We start from the raw sequence: 20,760 nt of genomic DNA on the forward strand, positions 1-20,760 counted from the left end.
GAATTTACAAGGAGAGTTCATAAATAAGGGATGTTTCTCTGGGCCTTGCCGAGGAAAGATTGAGATGAATCTATTCCATTAGAGTTAATCTAAGGTCCCAGGGAAACACTTACTTTAAAGGCACCTAGAACAGTAAAGAGAGCTGATTATGGACAATATTTGGTAGCAAAGAATCCAGGCTTGCCCCACTGTGGTGTCCTGGGTGAGAACATAGCACAGAAGCAGGAAAGAAAATTCAAATCAGGACACATGCTAAAATATAATCAAGGCCAAACCCAGTGTGATGGGAAGAAATTCATAATCACAAAACCTTATGGCTGTAATTTTCAAACTTTGGTGAGATTAGAACTATGTGGAAGGCTGGTTAAGGTTTTTGGGCCTCACTCCAGTGTTTCTGATCACACATCCAGGTATGAGATAAGGCCTGAGAATTCCCTTTTCTAGAAAGTTCCCAGGTGATGCTGATGCAGTTGGTTAAGGGAAGGCATTTGGCCTTATGGGATCTTATGATCTTGTCATTAAAGAAAAGACTAGAAATGAAAGTAAAAGCAGAGCATCTTTCACAACTGAGGTAGATTCCCTACCAATAAAACAAACAAACAAACAAACAAACAAAACACCACCAAGTTTTGGAGACATGAGGCAAAGAAAGCTGAGAAAGATGCAAAACTAATTATTTGGGAGGAGCTTAAAGATGGACACTGGTTTCAGCTGGTAGGGTTTCAAATTTTCTAAAGGTAGGCAGATGAGGGCATGTATCAGGAAACATCTGACTACACTTAAGAAGGAGGAGAAAAAGCAAAGATCAGATGCCAACAGGTAGATCCTGGGGACTTAACTATGCCAGCAACGGAGCGGGATAAATTAAGGGGGATGAGGGAAAATAAATAACCCATGAAGAATAAGGTCAATAAGTTGAGCAAAACAGTTATTTTCTATATATATATATATATATATATGTATGTATGTCTATTCATATAGATGTACATATCCAAATAAAGGACTCCTTTTGTTACACAATACACATATTTAAACAATATAGTCACTTGAGCAATAAAAGATATTTTCAAAGATAAACTATTACCCAGATTACTTAACAAATATGCATTGTAATTTTGAAAATTTCCTAAAGCCACCATTCTTGGGCCACAGCAAGTTATTTTCCATATAAGATGAAGTCAAATCACTGAGGGAGCTCCTCAGATGTCACCATTTAAGAGCCACACAGTCCTTCAGGACACCACCAAGCTCCGTTTTCCCAGGTGGTCAAATAAGGTAGAAAACATGTCCAGTGAAATAAATGACACCTTTTGTTTCCATTGCTAAAATTAAAAAAAAATGTGTGTGTGTATACAGACACACACACACACACACACACACACACAAAGAGACTATCCACCCTGGAATAGGTAGTAACAAAAAATATGGTGCAAGCTTATTTTCTTCCTCCCCATAAAATGTGGCAATGTTAAATTTTATTATTATTTCAACATGCTACAATAATGTGCAATGATTATGGAGAAATGCTCTTAGTTTAAAACCCACTCTACTCCCCCAAGGCACTAAAAATAGTGCAAGAACATTTCTGAGGAACCAAGTTAAAGCTAGGTCATGAATAGAATATATGGCTGTTTCATGAAATAGCCCAGAATGTGTGATAAAGATGATCATATTTTAAATTAGTCTTTAGCCTCAAGATAATTCTCCAGAATGCCACAATAAATATATCATATATTCCTTTATGTGCAGTATTTTATGGTACATTATTAATGAAAGATGAATTATTAAATATGTATTTCAGTAATTAGTGGCTGCATTCACATCATAGCATGTCTGATGGTAACTAATACAGCTGCATTAATGAGTATATTTGAATGTGTCCCTATCTCTTATATTGAAGAGTGATGTAAGTTTATATGTTGTATATGCTTTGTTAAGTTTTATGAATTAGACAATATAAGCATATCAAGAGGAAAAGTAGATTCAAGATCATTAGCAATGTCAAACGGAATGGGGGAAAGCCTTTTAAAGTTTTATGAAACTAATGTCTTCTCAATAGGCCTAAGGCTTTAATAGTTGGGAGACAGTTTCCAGTCTTCAATTTCATTAAAACACACCTGGGAAATGGTCCATTTGAGCTAGTTAAGACAAAAATTCCTTGAGGCTCACAATACCCTTAACTTAGAACTAGAATAGGACTTGAAAGAGAACAGGACTTTACAGAAGGGTGCAGCTCTCGCTGTCAAAACAACACAACTCAGAGCCAGATGATTTAGGAGATGCCATACCTTGTTCATAGAATCTAATCAAAAAGGTTTGATGAGTGAATTAGTAAGGACAGAATTGTCCTAAGGTCACAAAGCCAGTGTTGCTGAGCAAAAATTCTAGATGTACTGAATTTCAGAACACAGGTCTTTCTGCTGCATTCAGCTGACATTCAGAACTGAATTTTTCTCCCTTTGCAATTCATCCCTTCAGAACATAATCATTGAGCATCTTTTTTAATCGAGGTGGTGTACTAGGCTCTGTAGATTCAAAGATGACTGATTAATGGTCCTGGTCCTCCAGAAGCTTGCTTGGGAAATAGGACAGGAAAACCCTCTGAATTAGAACATAGTGTGGCACAGCCAAGAAAGAACTAAACCCCAGGAAGAGAAGGAAAAAAAAAAAAAAAACTTTAGTCAGATTTTGTCAGACTTGTACTCAAAGTCCTTCACTGATTCCTCCTTATTCAGAGTGAAAAACAAAGTCTTTGTGAGGCCTACTAGATATGTCCTCATCTGCCTCTGGACCTTCTTGGTGAACTCATCCAATCTTGCCCATCCTTTCTCACTCTCGCCACTCTCACCTCCATCTCTATTTCTTGCCGGGCCAAGCATGCTCTTCCTTCCAAAACGTAACACTTGCTGTTCCCTCCACCCTGAGCACTCTCCCAAGGATACCTGTATGATCCACACCCCACTCACTTTTTTAAGCTCTTTGCTTTAATATCCCCTTTGAACTTTTCCCAATCACCTCACAAAAATTGCAATTCCTTCCATTATTCTGCCCATGTATTTCCTCCTATTGCTCAGGCAACTGAAGCTCAAAAAAGTGCCGTGATTAGCACACATTTATAGCTTATAGAAGGTTAGGTCACAATTTGAATACGGTCGTCTGGCTTCACGCACATCTCAGCCACTTTATCAAACTGCATCAACTGTTGTGGAATCCAAAGAAATGAAAGAGATATTGCAGACCAGCTTTAAAGGGATCCTCTCAAGAGGGTTTCCTCTTTGGCTTGGGCTAAAAGTGAACGATGGGCTATGTCACGGAGTGGAATGAAGAGGGAATTGTAAGTGGCAGATGGAGGAGAGCTTGGCTTTCCCAAAGCTGTTGTCAGGTGTTACCAGTGGCAATGTCTCCGAAGAATTAGAACGATGCATAAAGTGCCTCGCTGTACAAAAAGATACCTTCTTAACCCAGACGACCATAGATTTCAGTAACATCAGGCCACAATAGTACCTGTAGCAAAAGTAAGGGAAGCAGAGAAGAAGACCAAGCCAGCAGCAGGGTTCTCCCTGCAGGGTTTGCATAATTAGTGGGCGTGGCTGAAATGTAAATATAAGAATCTGGTAAGCACAACCAATGTTATACTTTTTTCTGTTTTTAATTATGTAGCGTTGCATAGTATCTTTTTAATCTTGGTCAGCCCTTAAAATCAAGTATTTTCGTAAGTTGAAATTAAAAGCTGACTTTCAAATGACTATGCCAAATTTCAACAATTAAAAAGGGTGATGGGTGATGGTGCATTTAATAACATTGCACTCATGAATCAATTATAATACCTTTTCAATAAGCAAAAATTTAGATTAATTATCAACAACATTTAAATTTTATTTTATTTACTGTATTATTTTTTAATTTATATTTTATGTGTATGTTTTAATAATTATATTCACAGAAAAAAGTCATGATTTATAAATAATTCATATTTTAGAAATATGTGAAGGAAATATTTTATTGATAGGGGATCCAAATCAAGGAAATTTGGGGATTGTTTGCAAAAGTTTGACTCAATAGGGCCATAAACATCCATTGTCACTGAGATCAATCACTACAGAGATACATAATTTTTTAATAATTTTGAAAGTTTTTGAGCATTTAATTTTATTAAATATTAGTAATTTAAAGTAAATATATCATTATTTAGAGTTGATGGCAGATGTCTTAGTAAATATATAATTTATACCAAAAATTTCCAATCATTTTGTTGAGTTGCATTTTTACTTACTACATTAGAATTTTTTTAGCAAAACCCCCATTATAATTATTAATAATGTATCACCATTAAAATAATATATAGTAATAAATAACACATAATAATAATATCAATTAACATAAAAGTAAATCATTATAATCCTGTTGTATGTGTTTACATAGAATTTTTATTTTTCAGCTCTTTGGTAAAAAGATCTAAATATATGTTGGAAGTCTTTTTAAAAAAATCCTTAGCATGATTGCAGTGTCAGAGAAATGGATGTCAAGCATAAATCTGTTACATAAACAGATATCATTGATTAAATGGTTCTTATTTTAGAACATTATGAACTTCATGTCAGTCTTATTTTTCCTTTGCACTGATGTCCTGGATCCTTAAAAAGATAAATCATTCATACCAACTTCATCTTTTGATTTACTTGCAGAGTCTAACTGAATCGGAATTAGCTTAGAAAGAGGTCATCTATGCGCAAAATGTCCACAGGATCGCTTGCTGCCTAAATGGAAGAATGTACAATAATAGTAAGAGTGACTTACTTAACTGAACCTGTCTCAGCAGAGTGCATTTTTCCTCTAGTGAAAACATAAAAAAGATAGATTACTGCATTATGTCAATTAATCTGCTCCTATTTCCAAGTGAATATAAGAAATCAGGAGGTATATGAGCTATTTGCGTCAGGAGAAGATAGATGATAAATGCATACACACTCACTCATTCAAGTCTACATCAACACTAACATTCCCGCATGCACAAAACTGTACTCGGAAAAGATGACCGTCCCAACGTAAAAAGGATGAGATGAAAAATGGAAATTGCTACCCACAAATTTTTAAATCATTATTTAAAATATATCATGATGCCATCATGAGGCCCTTTAAGGACCTTACCTTTCCTTCTTTCCTCTGTACTGGTATTAATGAAGTTACTGTAAAATGGACATGATGATTTCTATCAGGTAAGGAACATTTCCTTTGTTATTTTCTCTAAGTTTTTAATTTGATTTTGGGGTAATTTCTCCCTTTGTGGGTCTTGGTGGAAGAATGCCCTATAGCCCAGTCTTTAAATGGAGTGCTCATGAAAGCCTGGAACCTTGGAACCAGGGAAGCCCAGTTTGGGACAAGCTTCCACTATTTTGTAGTGTTCAGACACCAGCACATTAGATCCCTGGTGGAGACCAGCAGTTACTAGTAAAATGAGAGGGAAACAAAGGAGAATGTTGTCTAAAGCAATTAGAGGCCACCAACTCCAGGAACACTTTCTATGTTACAGTCAGCCTGGACTTATCAGATATCTTGGTTATTCAAATGAAGATGAACATTCTGATTTTTTTTTTTTTTTGCATTCTTCTTTATTGAAGTATAGTCAACTAACAATGTAATTTCAGTCATACACATACATACATATATTCATTTTTGTATTCTTTTTCATTATAGGTTACAAGATATTGAATATAGTACACTTTGCTATACAGTGGAACCTTGTTGTTTATCTATTTTATATATAGTAGTTAGTAGCTGCAAATCTTGAACTCCCAATTTATCCCTTCTCATCTCCTTTCTCCTCTGGTAACCATAAGATTGTTTACTATGTCTGTGAGTCTGCTGCTGTTTTGTAGATGAGTTAACAAGTGTATTCTTTTTTCTTTTTCTTTTTTAGATTCTGCATATGAGTGATAGCATATGGTATTTTTCTTTCTCTTTCTGGCTTACTTCACTTAGAATGATGATCTCTAGGTCCATCCATGTTGCTGCAAATGGCATTATTTTATTCTTTTGTATGAATGAGTAGTATTCCATTATATATATATAAATACATTCATTTGTTGATGGAAATTTAGGTTCTTTCCATGTCTTGGCTGTTGTATATAGTGCTGCTATGAACTTTGGTGCATGTGTCTTTTTAAGTAGTAATTTTCTCTGGATGTATGCCCAGGAGTGGGATTCCTGGATCATAGGGTCAGTCTATTTTTAGTTTTTTAAGGAACCTCCATACTGTCCTCCATAGTGGCTACACCAATTTACATTCCCAGAACATCCTGATTCTTAATATGACATTTTTCTGATATTAAATTTGGAAGATAATTCAAACATAAACCATTACAAAGTGACCGCTGGGAGTCAAGCCAGATTCAGTCCCTAGGCCTTCACATATTACCCTATTCTCACTCTTCCAGTGATGTAGAAGGAGATATGACCCCATCCTCAACTGGTTATCCCCCTGGATGACTTCTCTTCTGCAGGAGCAGGTTAGATACCAAATGATCAGCTGAAAATGAATAGGTTTTTGAAAATATTTTCCACAACAGTTTTCTGAAGCAGAATATAATGGTTATATTAGTTACCCTAAGCTCATTTGGTAGTCAACTTTGAAAGAACTTAAAAAAAAAAATTTAGTTATTTTTCCCTAATTCTTTGAACTGTTTACATGTGCAATAATTTTGCAACTGGTTTTTAAAACATTATTAAAGAGTTATTCAAAAAGTTATAAAAGTAGCTCAGAACTCTGGACAGTAATCAATCTTGGTATACAAGAAAAATAAGACAATGGAATTATTTGAAAACATAAAAAATAATTAGCTAGCGTAGATTATTGTCAGAAGAGACACGATTTTAAATTGGAAAAATGAATATACTTATAAATTTATTTACAGTGGATTTATAAGATGCTCTATATAATAAGGGAGTCTGAACTAGCTCTGCATCTCCTAGTGCAGCCCAGGGTCCGTTTTCCTAGTGGACTTCTCTCTCCGATGTAATCCAGATTTTATTATCATCTATCTCTCCACCCTCACCCCTCAACACCACTCCTATTATAGCAAACAAGCTTCTGCTGGCAGAAATAAAAGTTTCTGTCCTAGTTTCTGGAAATTTCAAGAATCTGTCAGATTCTGTCTCTCTTTAACAAAGAAAGGATCAACTATTTTTAAAATTCATGGAATCTAGAGCTTTGGCTTTAGATCAGAAGATGAATATATATCGGATCCTCCCCTGACATCCCATTTATTAATTTTCTGCATGTATGTGATAAGATTCTGTCTTGTTTCGTGAACATACACATACAGGACAGGCCTTGCATAAATGGCCTTTCAACTGGGGCAACCACAGTTCATCACTGAGAACAAAAGTAGATGGCCACTGAAGATGACTTCTGTCAAAAAGTCACCAGGAGCCCGTGAACAGGTCGTAACCTACATAAATGTTACAACTTTGCTTAGGGCTAGAATTTCTCCACTTCAATCTGTCTGTTAATTGCATGAACAATAAGTAACAAATTATTTTGGGATCTGACTACTTAAGCCTCTCAGTAAGCATTTCAGGCACTGGCCCCATTTGTTGGGTTAAATCTCCTGTCTCGAGGATGAGAGAGATGCCCCCCTTATTTCATCCCTGTCTTTCATGGTTCTCTGCTTCCCTACATAATCTGCACAGTTCTAGAAAAATTTGCTTGGAACAATTTTATCTTCTTTTGTCTGACTGAAGTCAAACTTTTTATCTAAGAAAGGAATTTTAAAAATCAACTTTTTTTTTTTTTTTAAATACAGGAACATCACAGTAGGGATATCTGATGACTGATATATAAACTGCTCTAAAATAAGATCTAATTGTATTAGGGTTTTACAGATATCTATACATAAATTTTAATGACATTAATTATAGTCTGGCTTGAATTTTGATTTTCACAGTTGGGTTCTTTATTCATTCAACTGTTTCCCTGAGAGACAATAATAAGGACACTTGGACAATATGGAGCAAACTGAAACTGAAGAAAACACAAAAACTGAACACACAAAACTGAAGGGAAAAATTGAGTGGACAAATGACAGAAATCCATTGATTAAACTAGTTGAATTGGCAAATTTTAGGAAAAAGTTAGTCTCTGTCTCTGCGAGAACACAGTAAGAGCAAAATCCCTGATGACTTAAGTCATTGATACCCCTTGGGAGAAGTGAACAGTGGCTCATATCCTTAGAAAATGGTTTTTCTTTACTCTTAGGAATTTTTCTTACTAAATTGAGGGTTTTTTAAATTAAAATTGATTTATTTTGGTAAATGTTATGTTTATAAAAATGTATTTATAGCCAGATTAAAATGCAGTATCTTAGAAGCTTTTCCCTTTATAAAAAATCATTCATCCTCATGTATATATAGTACATTTAATAAAATATCTTAAAAGCCAAATTTTGAGGAATTTTATTCTGCAAAATTTAAATTTAACTTATTAGTGAGAACAGTTATCTTCATTAAATAGTTCTAGTATTTAATGTTTAATTTGTGTACATAAATTTTTATATTGTCAGCTTGGGTAATTTCTGGATTGAAGTCATTTACTTGACGCATTCCCCGTTACCTGAAGGATGAAAATTTGACCTCAAAAATCTGGGGCAAAGCAAAAAATACCCACTTTAAGGGTTGTGGGGCAACAAGATCCTTCTGAGTATTTCCTCTTAAACTCCTCTTGTCTCATGACACTACCACCAATTCTCACTTTTCTCTTAGTGCCTATTGCTAGAGTCTTCTTTAATTTTCCTCCCCATTCCATAAGGGCTTTTTATGATTCATGACTTGGCTATTTCTGTTTCTGCCCATCTCTCACTCACCAAACATAAATATCATACCAACTTCTAAAATGCATTGAACCGCAGCTATAGGGAAAGAAATCAAAGCCTTTTCCCAGTTCCACGGTCAGCATTAGACAGTTGAATGAACTCATCCAAGTCTGGATGCGGTTTGAGTCCCAAACTCTTTGTCTATTACGCATTCATTCCAGTTACGGTAGCCATTAATTGAGTTTGCCAGGCTGAGTATCCTACTAAAGAGGAAAGCTGTTGATTTTTATAAGCTGGTGAATGTTTTCCATACTACATTTCTAGTTCAGAGGTTAATTATGCTCTAGCAACCTGCTTGTAAGCCCAGACACTGACAGCCCTGTGTCCCATTGCCTCTCCTAGGTCCAGTGCAATTGTACCCAGATGCCATAAGTTTCTCTTATACTGCATCTGCTAATAAAATGACTGCATTTTTCCTAACCAGTATTCCCTCAACAGCTCTGGTTCTCTGCCACCCTTATGCAAGACCCACTGAACAGGCATTCTCAGCCTGTGCCAGGCTGCTTGTAGCATTAAGAGTCCGATTTACATTGCATATAATCAGTAGTAACTGAAGCTCCCACTCAAATGTTGGAGGAAATCTCAGCTGGGTAGCAAGAGGTTGGTATCAGTCTCTCAAATTCCAAGTACCCACAAGAATCAAATCATAATAGTAAAAATTGTATACCGTCATCCCTCAATATCTAAGAGGGATTGGTTCCAGGACTCCCCTTGGAAACCAAAATCTGTGGATGCTCAAGTCTTTTACATAAAAGGGAGTTGTATTGCATATAACCTACACACATCCTCCTGTATGGATGTTACTTATAATACCTCTAAATCATACCTAGGTTACTTATAATATCTAACACAATGTAAGCAGTAGGCAAAGGGTTGTAAATACAATATGAACACATATAAATAGTTGCCATTGTGAGAGAAATTCAAGTTTTGCTTTTTAGAACTTTCTGGAATTTTCTTTTTTGAATATTTTCTATCCACATTTGATTGAATCCGCCAATGCAGACCTGTAGATATGGCTGGCCAACTGTATCCTGGGAAAAACATCTCTAAGGCTCGATTCTGTTTGATCGCCTTTTAAATTGGTCCTCAACAACCTCTCGTAATAGGTCAGCCTGCTCTTCCCACACCAATGTCCTCAAATAGCCACCCTTTGATGACCAGAACCTCTGGAATTGCTCTTGAAAACTGGTGAGGATAGCACTGTTTCCATAAAAAAGCTCTCCCTTGAGAGAGAAAGAAATGATCAGTGTTCTAACTCTATTTTAACCCTCAGTTAATTTTTTTTTTTTTTGAATTCTAGCTCTAAATTCCCCTCAGCTCCAGTTCATCTGCAGAAAAGAGGCTGATGATTTAATTTGAGTCTCTGTGGCTGCATCCTGCCACATGTTAATGGCCATTCCTTGAATGGTCTGGTCCTTTCAGGGCAGGCTTCCTATCAGGTTAGCACTGGCTGGATGTTGAGCTCTGCATCCAAGGGGCTTGTAAACACTGACTCTCACAGGGGCCATGCCTTCCCCATGCAGCCCAATGAAACGAAGAGCCCAATATTCATGTGCTATGGCGCTGCATGTCAATCTTCTGTGGAGTATTTTAAAAACACTAAGGCTCAGACCTCATTCCATTTGCTAAATTAGAATCCCCAGAGAGTGAGTACAAAACAAGAGTGTATTTTCAAAAATGGTGCAGGTGGTTGGGATGCATTGTGGAGCCTCTGAAATGCTGATATGCGTTCATCCTCTAGTTTCGTAAGTCCTGTTGTTAGGTAGTTAGATAAGTGGGAGCACTGGGCAGAAAAGGTGGAGGAGAGGGAGGATGGTCAGGAAGGTGGTGTTATGTCTGCCTCCAGCATAAAGGGGCTTTACTTTCTCTAAATGAGCGCCCGCAAGAAACCGATTAGAACCCGACAGGCTATGACTGCACGATAGCAGAAAGGACTTAACCAGACACGACCCAGTGCTCACTGGCTCATTGTATTATGATTAACATTGCAGTTTCGCTCCCCCTACTCCACCGTGGGCTTGTCTGTGTGCATCATGGGTAAGGACATGTGCAAGAGCGGGCAAGCATGACTACGCACTCCAGGGACAAGAGACATCAATCAAAAGACCAGCTCTAAGTGAGGCTATAAGAGAAGGGGAGACAAAGACATTGCTTTTGCTCCCTTGGATCAGCCCACCTGTCATTCTTGGAGGTGTATTTCTCCTTTTTTAAAATAAATCTTTTAACATCTTTTGCTACACAAAGCAACGTCTCCGGACTGTAAACTTATCTTTCAGGTATGACAAGAACTAGGGTCTTTACCTTTTGGGGTAACACTGTGGACACCTGAACTCAAGCCTGAATGCTTCCAGAGGTGCGGCCAGTCTAGGACAGATGAACATTGGGAGAGGCGCTCCATCTGCGGACCTGTCTTCACTCTGCTTTCTATTGCTGTGTGATCATGAAGCATTTGCTTTATTTCTATGAGCCCTGGGTTTTTCTCTGTAAAATATATCTTCTATGAAATGCCAGTGAACTATAAAAGGAGCCCTGGAAAGGCACATCACATCACAGAAAAAAAGTGGGATCTACATTTTCTGACAGGCAACTAGCTCTTGAGTGTGCATATTAAAGAGGCAAATCACAGGCTCACACTCTAAAATCACAGTAATAACCCTCTAGACCCATATGTCTGTATTTATGTTCATAAACTCATTCACACTTCTACCCACGTCAATCACATGGGTCTCTTCTGAGTTTTTGTTTCAGATTTTTTTTTAAGTATAAAGGATATATTTTTTTCCATTTTAACCTTATAAGCTCACCAGTTAGATGACTGGAGATTTTCCTGCTCTGAGAAGTCTAAGAAGGCCAGCAACTTACATCAGGGGAACTGACCCGGAAGGCTGCAGCACTGATAACATTCATGGGGAGTTAATCAGATTAAAGGCCTGATGCCTGAGCAGAGAGGGATCAGGTGGAGGTGCTCTGTTCTTGTCCATCCAGTGCGGAGGGTTTCACCAGATAGGTAGCAGCCTCCCAGCAGGCCTCAAAGGACGGCCCACGAGCCCCAACAGCCTGAGGTCATGGGCAGCAAAAGCTATCAGTAGCTGCCAAGTCTCTGGGGTTCTTACTCTATGAGAAATCTAAAGTTAGCTAAAGAGATAAAGACCTGTGCATTCAATTTATGCTTTCATTCATAGATTCATCCTGTTGGTGAAGGCACGTTCATATGCCTACACACCGTGAGGTCAAAGAAATATGATCATTGGAGTGTGGAGCAGAGAAAGGTTTACTGCAGTGCTGAGCAAGGAGGATGGCGTGGCTCATGCCCAGGAAAACCCCAAACCCCCTGAAGAGCTTCAGCAAAGCATGTTTAAGGGCCAAGTAAGGGGTGGGGCTTGCAGGGTACGTGTTCAGCTCACGCACAATTTTCTGATTGGTTGATGTTGAGGTAACAGGGTGGCCAACACTATCAACCCCTAGGTGCCAGAGGTCTGGGGGCCACATGCTCTTGTGATCATCAAGCAGTTAATTTCCTCCCTTTGGTGGTGATTTTCATCATCTGAAAAACTCAGGAAATATACATGAGATACTATTATCTGCGTACTTCAGAAAGGAGCCGCAGCAGAGGACGTAGGGGAGGGTCTGACCCTGGAGGGACCCCCAGTGTCCAGCTCAATTACAATGCTTTATTTCCTCTCTCTTTCTCTTTTCCTCTTTCCCTCCCTCCCTGTCTCTCTCTCTTTCTGTAGCTACAATTGATTACCCCTTCTCCTCCTCCTCAGCATCATGAAGTTTGGTATATATATGTTAATTGTTTTATTTGTAGCAGACACGGTGTTAAGGATTTTACATGCAGTAGTTCATTTAATCTTTATAATGATCCTGGAAAGTAACTGCTATTAATACGTCCACTATTAAAATGACATATTATGACATATGTCTGAGGCTTAGAAAGGCTGAGTGACTTATTTGAGGTAGCATAGCCAGTGAAGAGAAGCTGTGTGCCTCCAGGGTCTGTCTTGTTGTGTGCAAGCTGCCTTTGGTTGTAAAGGAAATGAGGCACAATTTGACCATTATAATGAAGACAAGGCATAGGCAACTCTCTGTTATCCTAAACCGAGGATTTTCACCAGTGTATGTAGAAAGGCTATTTACCTGCTAGCTCTAATTATTTTGTATGTATTATAATCAAGACAAGTGTAAACATGAAATAATTGACCTGGGGGCTCCAGAACCTGATTTTGGAAAGCTCTTGATCTGCTTAAATCAGGATGGTTGGCAAACAGCTAAACAACAAAGACACACTCTCTTCTGTGTGCACATACACACATGTGAATTCAGACTTGCCCATGTGCTTGTTTATGTTCACTTCCCGCTTCCTAGGTGCTTCGCTATTGATAAACTCCTCACAGACAGATGGGGAGTTAGGACAACATAGAGTTAGAACATAATGGAGTCTTTACTGATGGAGATGAAGGATTTACTATCCTTCGAGCGCTGTTCCTGTCACTTAATAATATATTGTTGAAGTCAACATGTTCTGAAGGAAGATGTATTTTTTCCCTTTTATTATATTCTTGGAAAATATCTGAACACAACATAACAGTTTAAAAAAAAAGAAGTTATATAGACTCAACCACTTAAAAATGACATCCATCTAAATGACAGTAAAAGTGATTTTTTTTAAGGAAAATACATTTACTATGGACTGTAACTATTTACTAAATTCTCAGAAATAAATTGTAAAGCCCAGAGTTGAATCCTAGTTCTAGTGACATAAATAACGATTTAGAAAATACAATGCTTGTATTGAAATACATCAAAGCTTAATCTGTCTCATAATTCTTTGAGAGTAAACACATTTATTGGTGTATTTTGGCCAATATTGGCAATGGAAATTGATTCAATCAGTTCTAAATCATTTTTTTTAACTGGACTATTTCTAGGAACTGTCTACTTTTACTAGAGACTCTAAAAATGGAAAAATTCTCTCTGATTAGTCGCATTCTTAGACAATATTGATGAAATGCAGTACAGCTCCACAGATTTCTTAAATCTCAAAATCAGCCATCTGTAAATTTCACTTCTCTGTAATGAATCTTGGAATAAGAAAGATGGAAAAATACATTGGAGCTTCCAAAATAGATTTCATAAGTCCAAAGTATTAAATCTCCTGTATTTCTTTGCTCAGGTGGATCAAACAAATCTTTTTGCAGATTTCATTTACTTTTACTTTGCATATAATCCTAACAAATCTGATTGTGTTTTAGTGCCATGACAGACTCAAAACAGCAGATTAGAGACAAAGAAATAAGGTGCTTCAGATAGACATAGTAATTGGTTAAAATTGACAACTGAGGAAAATACACTGAAGAATTATACAAGTCATCATATGAACGATCTAAAATTATATCTTCCTCTTGGATTACACAAGGAAAACAATTCTATAATCTACTGTACAGTAAAAAGGAAAGAAAACTAACAACCATGATAATGAACCACTTTCATAAACGCAATGTTAAATTATTCTCAATAAATTCTTAGAGTAAGAATCTGTACAATGAAAGGTAGCGATCTGGGTAATTTTTTTTTTTTTAGGTAGATTTTATTCTATATAAATGAAAGTAGGTTATTTAGAATGGACATGACCAAAGAACTTCATTTTGTATTACCAAATCACTGCAGTGCCATTTTTAACCATGGATTTGGTTGTTATCGAAAACATCAAGATTTAGGTTAAACTTTTGACAATATATTCACTACTGAAGATGTTGTAAATAATCCATTTAATCAAAATACTTAATTGAATCTTTGGGATAGCATTACAATCAATCAGTCATTATTATTTTTAATACTCTCAAAATATTTTGAACCAGTATACCCAGCCTTTATGAAAAGCTATAATTTCATGCACAAATTTTTTGATCAGCAAACGTCAATACATAAAGAGAATAACACTTCCCTAGGTTATTATAAGTGAGGAGAAAACTTTCACACAAAAGAATTGGGATGAAAAAGTTAGATTCATTCCCTCTGTCTTAAAAACAAAAGCATGAAAACAGATGGAAGAATCTAGAAGAGACATCATACTTTTAAATGAAAGATGCAATGAAATATGCTGCTAAAAACACAGGAGGTAAGTCTCTCAATTTTTCAGACCATCCTTTATTTCTCATATAAGGTGCTAAATTGTGAGTCATTAGTGCACATGAAACAGACGCTTCTGTACTCCACCCTGAACATCCCAGAAGTTTAGAGCTAGAAGGTGCTATGTAGATACCCAGTGATTCTCAGATAGAAGTGCACATCAGATCCCAAGGAATTAGAAATGATCCAGATGCCTGGATTGATCTAATGAATCAGATCTTAAGCAGGTGTATTTTCAAAGGCAACTCTCTGGTTAAGAACAACTGAATCTAATTCTCTCATTTGATTGAAGAAACTGATCACCCAACTGAAAAGTCTAATAATCGATACTTGCTTATGTATATTCTGATACTTAAATACAATGCAGAGTTATATTGTCCTTAAATTAATAAAATAGTACCATATATAGTGAATTTGAGTGAATCTTCTAACAATTCCTCATTTTAAGGTTCTGTGAATGAAAAGTAATGCAAGCCATGTCAGTAAACAAAGGATGCTGTGGCCATCCAGTCATCAGCTGCTACCGCCGTGTCCAACAGTGAACTCAGGATGCAGACAAGCAGGCAGCCTGGCCTCTGCAGCCACCCCCAGTGGTGCCCCTCGGGGACATGAAAGAACAGGACACTGGCCCTGGATAGCTAGGTGCTTGTCAAAGGAATGATTTCAGTGAGCCCAGACCTTTGCACCTTCCCATATATAGAAGAACATCAAATTCTTTACTTCGAGATTTCTGGTTTGCTTTAATTAACAGTAATATTTTGATGTTCTGACTACCTGTCTTTGTTGTAAAAACGCCTATATATCCTGGGTCCTCCTCTATCTCTTTGGACCTCTCCCTCAGAGCAATCTGAGAGGCTGTCATCCCAGGTTGAGGGGTTCGAGTCCTCAGAAATGCCCACCAAACAAAATATAACTCTCAACTTTTAGGTTGTACATTTTATTTCAGTCGACAGTTTCAATAAGTTAAGTGATTTGTGGTGAAATTGGAAAGCAAATCCATGTTAAACCCAGACAATTTCCAAATCTTCTCTTTACTCTTTTGAGTTACTCAAAACTTACAAGATGTTTAACCTAATCAAGTTTTTAAATATTAATAAGGAAGAATTCATTATTTGGAAGCTTAATAGCTTAGGTGATAATTTATAACCCCTGTGACTCAAAAGCAATATTAAAATACAACATAGCCAGCCGTAGTAAAGGTGGCACAAAAGAGGTAGGAACTTTCAGGCTTGACAAGTTTTGTCCTATTCCAATATAACAGAGAAATGATTGAGAATGAAATGTGTTACTGCCTTCTTTTGCTACGAAAATGGAATTTTTCTTTTCTCCATCAGGGAGCATTTAAACAGTTCTTTGTGTTTTGAGAAATCTGGAGCAGCCGAGCTCTGACACTGGGTCAGTGTCTCTGTGTTAATTTCCACCAAATGAGATTAAGCAAACCTTCATGGAGAGGGAAGTTAGGAAAGAAAGGAAGGCTTTTGTATCTGGACAGAGAAAAGTTGGACTGGTTCCATTCCAATGGAGAGGTTGTAATCCTGGAGGGAGAGCAGAGCTGAGGTTTCAGCGGTTCCAACTGGATATGCTGAAGGGACAAGTGGGACCCGACCATTAATTAGCGAAGCGTGCCGCCCTTGAGGGGCGTGGGGAGGGTGCTGGGAGCCCGATCTGGTGTGAAAGGATTAGAGGCATTTGGCAGATTAACCTGTTTTTGAAAGGAGCATGGGGATGACGCAATGGGCATTTCAGCGGCAGTCAAGATGAACTGTGGAGCAGGGCTCTCCCCACTTAATGCTGGCTTGGCCACCCCAGCATTTGCTCTACAATCCAAAAGGGAGGACATGGGCAGCTAGCTCTCAACTGGCTGACATGGATTTTTTTCAGCCATATGGTGGTGAAGGTAAAGACAATTTTATTTTTCACTAGAAAACACATGGATTCGGCTTGGGTTTTGCATCTGACTCTTGGGGAGAAAATTTATATCTGTAGTATACCAGAATATATAATACGCATGAAGTTTTAAAATAGCTGTATATGAAGGCCATCTTTGTCCCTTCCACATGTTAGTCCTACTGCACTATTTTTGTTTCTCCTGCTGTTATCAAAATTAAGCATTCATTATTTATGTAAGATACAGTAGAAAATGAAAGGAAAATGAGAGGGAAAGTAATCAAATAATCTGATTATACATATTTAAATAAGCACAAAGAAACAGTTATTTTCAAATATACCTAAGAAAGTTACACAAGGGAATAAATCTTATTCTACCCAAATGTAACATTTGTATCTTATTATGTGCTAAGCATTCAAAATTTTCTTCATTTTCTTTCTATTGTTTTCTTGGTTTACTGAACCATAAAGAAAGGGAAAGAAGAAAACCGACTCGTTTTTACAAAATGCTTCTCATTTTGGTTTCAAAGTCTTCTGACTTTCTGCTTTTTATCTAAATTCACATCCGTGACGCTACACGTATAATCACAGGAAATGCTGCAAATGTAAAAATGTTCATTTAAAGCTACATGCATACCAAGTTCAAAAAAGGAGCTAGCCTCATGCTGAGACAGGAGGGAAGGGGGCAGGGCACAACCATTAAAAGGATGACACAGCACTTAGCACCAAGATAGTGGAAATTTCAACTCCCAGCAGACCTTGAGCTTCAGTATATGCTCATTGAAATATAATAGCTGCTGAATGACACTCCCACAGGTGTCAGGACTTTTTTAAGGTCCTTTGACATAAAAGGTCGAAAAGTGGGTGGTGGCCCAATTCCTGGGAATCCCTGACCCCTCCCCAAAGTAGTTGGAATAATCCTCCCGCTTGTTAGCATATGAAGTTACCAAGCCCATAAAAACTAACAACCCCACACCTTGTGGCCTTTCTCTTGCTTTTTGAGATGGCCCAAACTCTGTCTATGGAGTATGTCCCTGAATAAATCTATTTTTACTCAAGTATGGCTGACTCTTGAATTATTTCCTATGCAAAGCCAAGGACCTGCATTTGGTGGGGCGCATCCCAGGGACTTGTCTGAGACCTGGGATGTGGCCATTCTCTCACACCCCAGTTTCCTGAATCAATGTCAGTGGCATCGCTTGGGCTGGTTTGGAAAGTCCAGCCCACACCACAAGTGGGCTGCTGCCTCTTGTAGCCAAATACGAGTGCTTCACATTGAATAAAGTCATCTTTTTGTTCATCACAATTGTTACGTATTTTGTAGAAGTGATCACACTCCACACATTTCTTTTCCTCTTCCAACTTAAAGCCTTCAGAGAGCATTTCACAATATTTCTATTGCCAATTACCAGTGAGTTGGTGAAAGAAAGCAAATATGAAACTCAATGGACCTTGCTTTATTTCATGACTCGTGTGGTCTATTTCAAAATGATGAGTTTTTACCTCTTCCTGCTTGGCTTTGCAATGATTTTTGTTTCAACTTATTAGTATACTATTATGTATTCCTACGCAAAAATGTAATATTTAACATAATACTATACAGTAGTTAACGTAGCAGGCTTGGGTGCTCAGATGCTATCTACTCCCAATGGAGGACAGGCCCTTTACTGGCTGCTGGAAGATAACATCTGAGCCTCGAAATATCCTGCCTGGGAACAGTGCGTCTGATACCTGACACCTTGGATGAGACCAAATAGTTTATGCTAATGATGGGATTTTTGATGCAAGCCTTTTTTTTTTTTAAATCTGAGGCTTTGGACCAAGTTGTATCAGTTTGAACATTGCAGGAGCTGGAGAATGATAAGCTAAAATCCATGCCTTGTAAGTGACCCAAATTAAAACCCTGGACGCCAAGGCTAAGTGAGCTTCACAGATTGGTGACACTTCTAACATGTTGTCACACATCATTTCTCAGGGAATTAAGCATTGTCCACCCCGCTCCACTGGGAGAAGACACCTGAAAGCTTGTGCCTGTTCTCTCCTGGACTTTGCCATTTGTCCTTTACCTTTTGCTATTTTTAATTCATAACTTTTCACTCTAATGATCCTTTACCAGGAGTAAATCAGCTTTTCTGAGCCTTTCTAATCAACCATCAAATCTGAAGGTAACCTTGGGACCCCAGGCACAATATCTAAAAGCTATCAAAAGCTTTGAAGAGGCTTTAATTTTTTAAACAAACTGTTGTCTTCTTAACATCTTCTCTTGAAAGGATAACACCAATCCACTGGCATTTCTGTTCTTATAATTGATACATAAATTATAGTTAGGAATTAGATAATTTCAGTGATCTCCTTATACATTATAATATACTTAAATCAGTTAATAAAATCATAATATTATCTAGCTAGCAAACTTTATTTAGTTTGAGAATTTTATATCCTTTCCAACCCTACTGCTTTCTGTTTGTTTTCATTTTTCTTTCCCTGCTCAGCGTTACTGAAGTATAACTGACAAGTAAAGTGTATAGTGTGATGATTTGATATATGTACACACTGTGAAGTTATTAACACAGTAAGGTTAATTAACACATGCATCACCTCATGTAGTTACCTTTTTTATGTTTGTAATGAGAATGCTTAAGATCTACTCTGATAGAAATTTCAAATATACAACACAGTATAGTTAAATAGAGTCACCACTGACTCTATCTAGACCCATAGAAATTAGTCATCTTGTAACTGAAGACTTGTACCCTTTGAGTACCATCTCCTTATTTCTCCCAGCCCTCAATTGCTGGTAACCATTTTACTCTCCGTTTCTATGAATTCCACTTTTTCTTTAATTTTTATTTTTCTTTATTCTAGTATGATTTCTGAAAGTATGAGTCAAGAATTGGAATGAATATTAGTCTAAAGTTAGCCTGAATGGCTTCTTACTGGCAATTTATAAGATGGGTAGATAAGCGAATACTATACTTGGAAATTCTATTATTTGATACGATACAGCTTCTAAAGTTGCAGTCCTTGACTTGTCAAGTGGCTGTCTTCGTGTCGCACAGGTAATCTGTGGCAAGGTCAGGTCTAGAAATGGAATCTTGTGATTATGAGTAGGAAGCTCTTTCTACAATAATAAACTCCTATTATTGCTGAAGTTACAGCTGAAATTGTAGACTAAAATAAAGTTTAATCACATTATGGAAATTAGATGATTTACCTGCAAGTTAAAGGAACTCTGAGTCAAGCTGTACTTAAAAATAGATCTTAAGTGATCTCATGTAATTAGATCCAGGTTGACAGGCACCTGGGGGTTCAGTCAGGAGTTCAGCACTGATCTCCTGTCTCTCAGCTCTGCTGCCTTCAGAATCATTCATCACTAGACAGCACCCTGTCCCCACCTTGGGGTCTGAAAATGGCAACAGCAGCTCTATGTATATAATCCGAATATTAGAAGGTCTAATAAAGGTCATTGCCTTTTACTGACATCCTATATGGAGGTGAGGAAACTTCCCTGGAAAGAACTCCACTCTTACCTCAGAGATCAGCATCGGGTGGCATGCCCAGGCCTACAGGGACCCCTGGAAGTGGAATGCGATTGACTGACTTGGACGAAGCATCTGGGATGGATACAAAGGAACTGGGCCATGACATACCGATGACTAGATAACTGATGGACCGTCCCTGCTCATTGCTATCCAAACCTCAGTAAGAATTCTCCCCTTAATTGTCTGCCTTCCTTGTGCAAAAATACCAATTTGGCACACATTACCTTTTTATTGTGAAAACAATGTCAGTACACTGGTAGTCCAAATATGTGGATGAAAACAGGCCTGTTTTTCCAAAGCATTTTTTTCTCACATCAACTAGTGTCATC

The 20,760-nt window shown here is 37.5% G+C and overlaps 1 protein-coding gene across 1 annotated transcript in view; it reads right to left on the minus strand.

Moving 5' to 3' along the window:
• The window catches only part of EYS (eyes shut homolog), a 1,182,030-nt gene that overhangs the window by 824,925 nt on the left and 336,345 nt on the right, over positions 1–20,760 (minus strand). The gene's annotated exons all lie outside the window — the stretch shown is intronic.

Source organism: Camelus dromedarius, chromosome 6 (genome assembly GCF_036321535.1).
Source record: "Camelus dromedarius isolate mCamDro1 chromosome 6, mCamDro1.pat, whole genome shotgun sequence".
NCBI lineage: Eukaryota > Metazoa > Chordata > Mammalia > Artiodactyla > Camelidae > Camelus > Camelus dromedarius.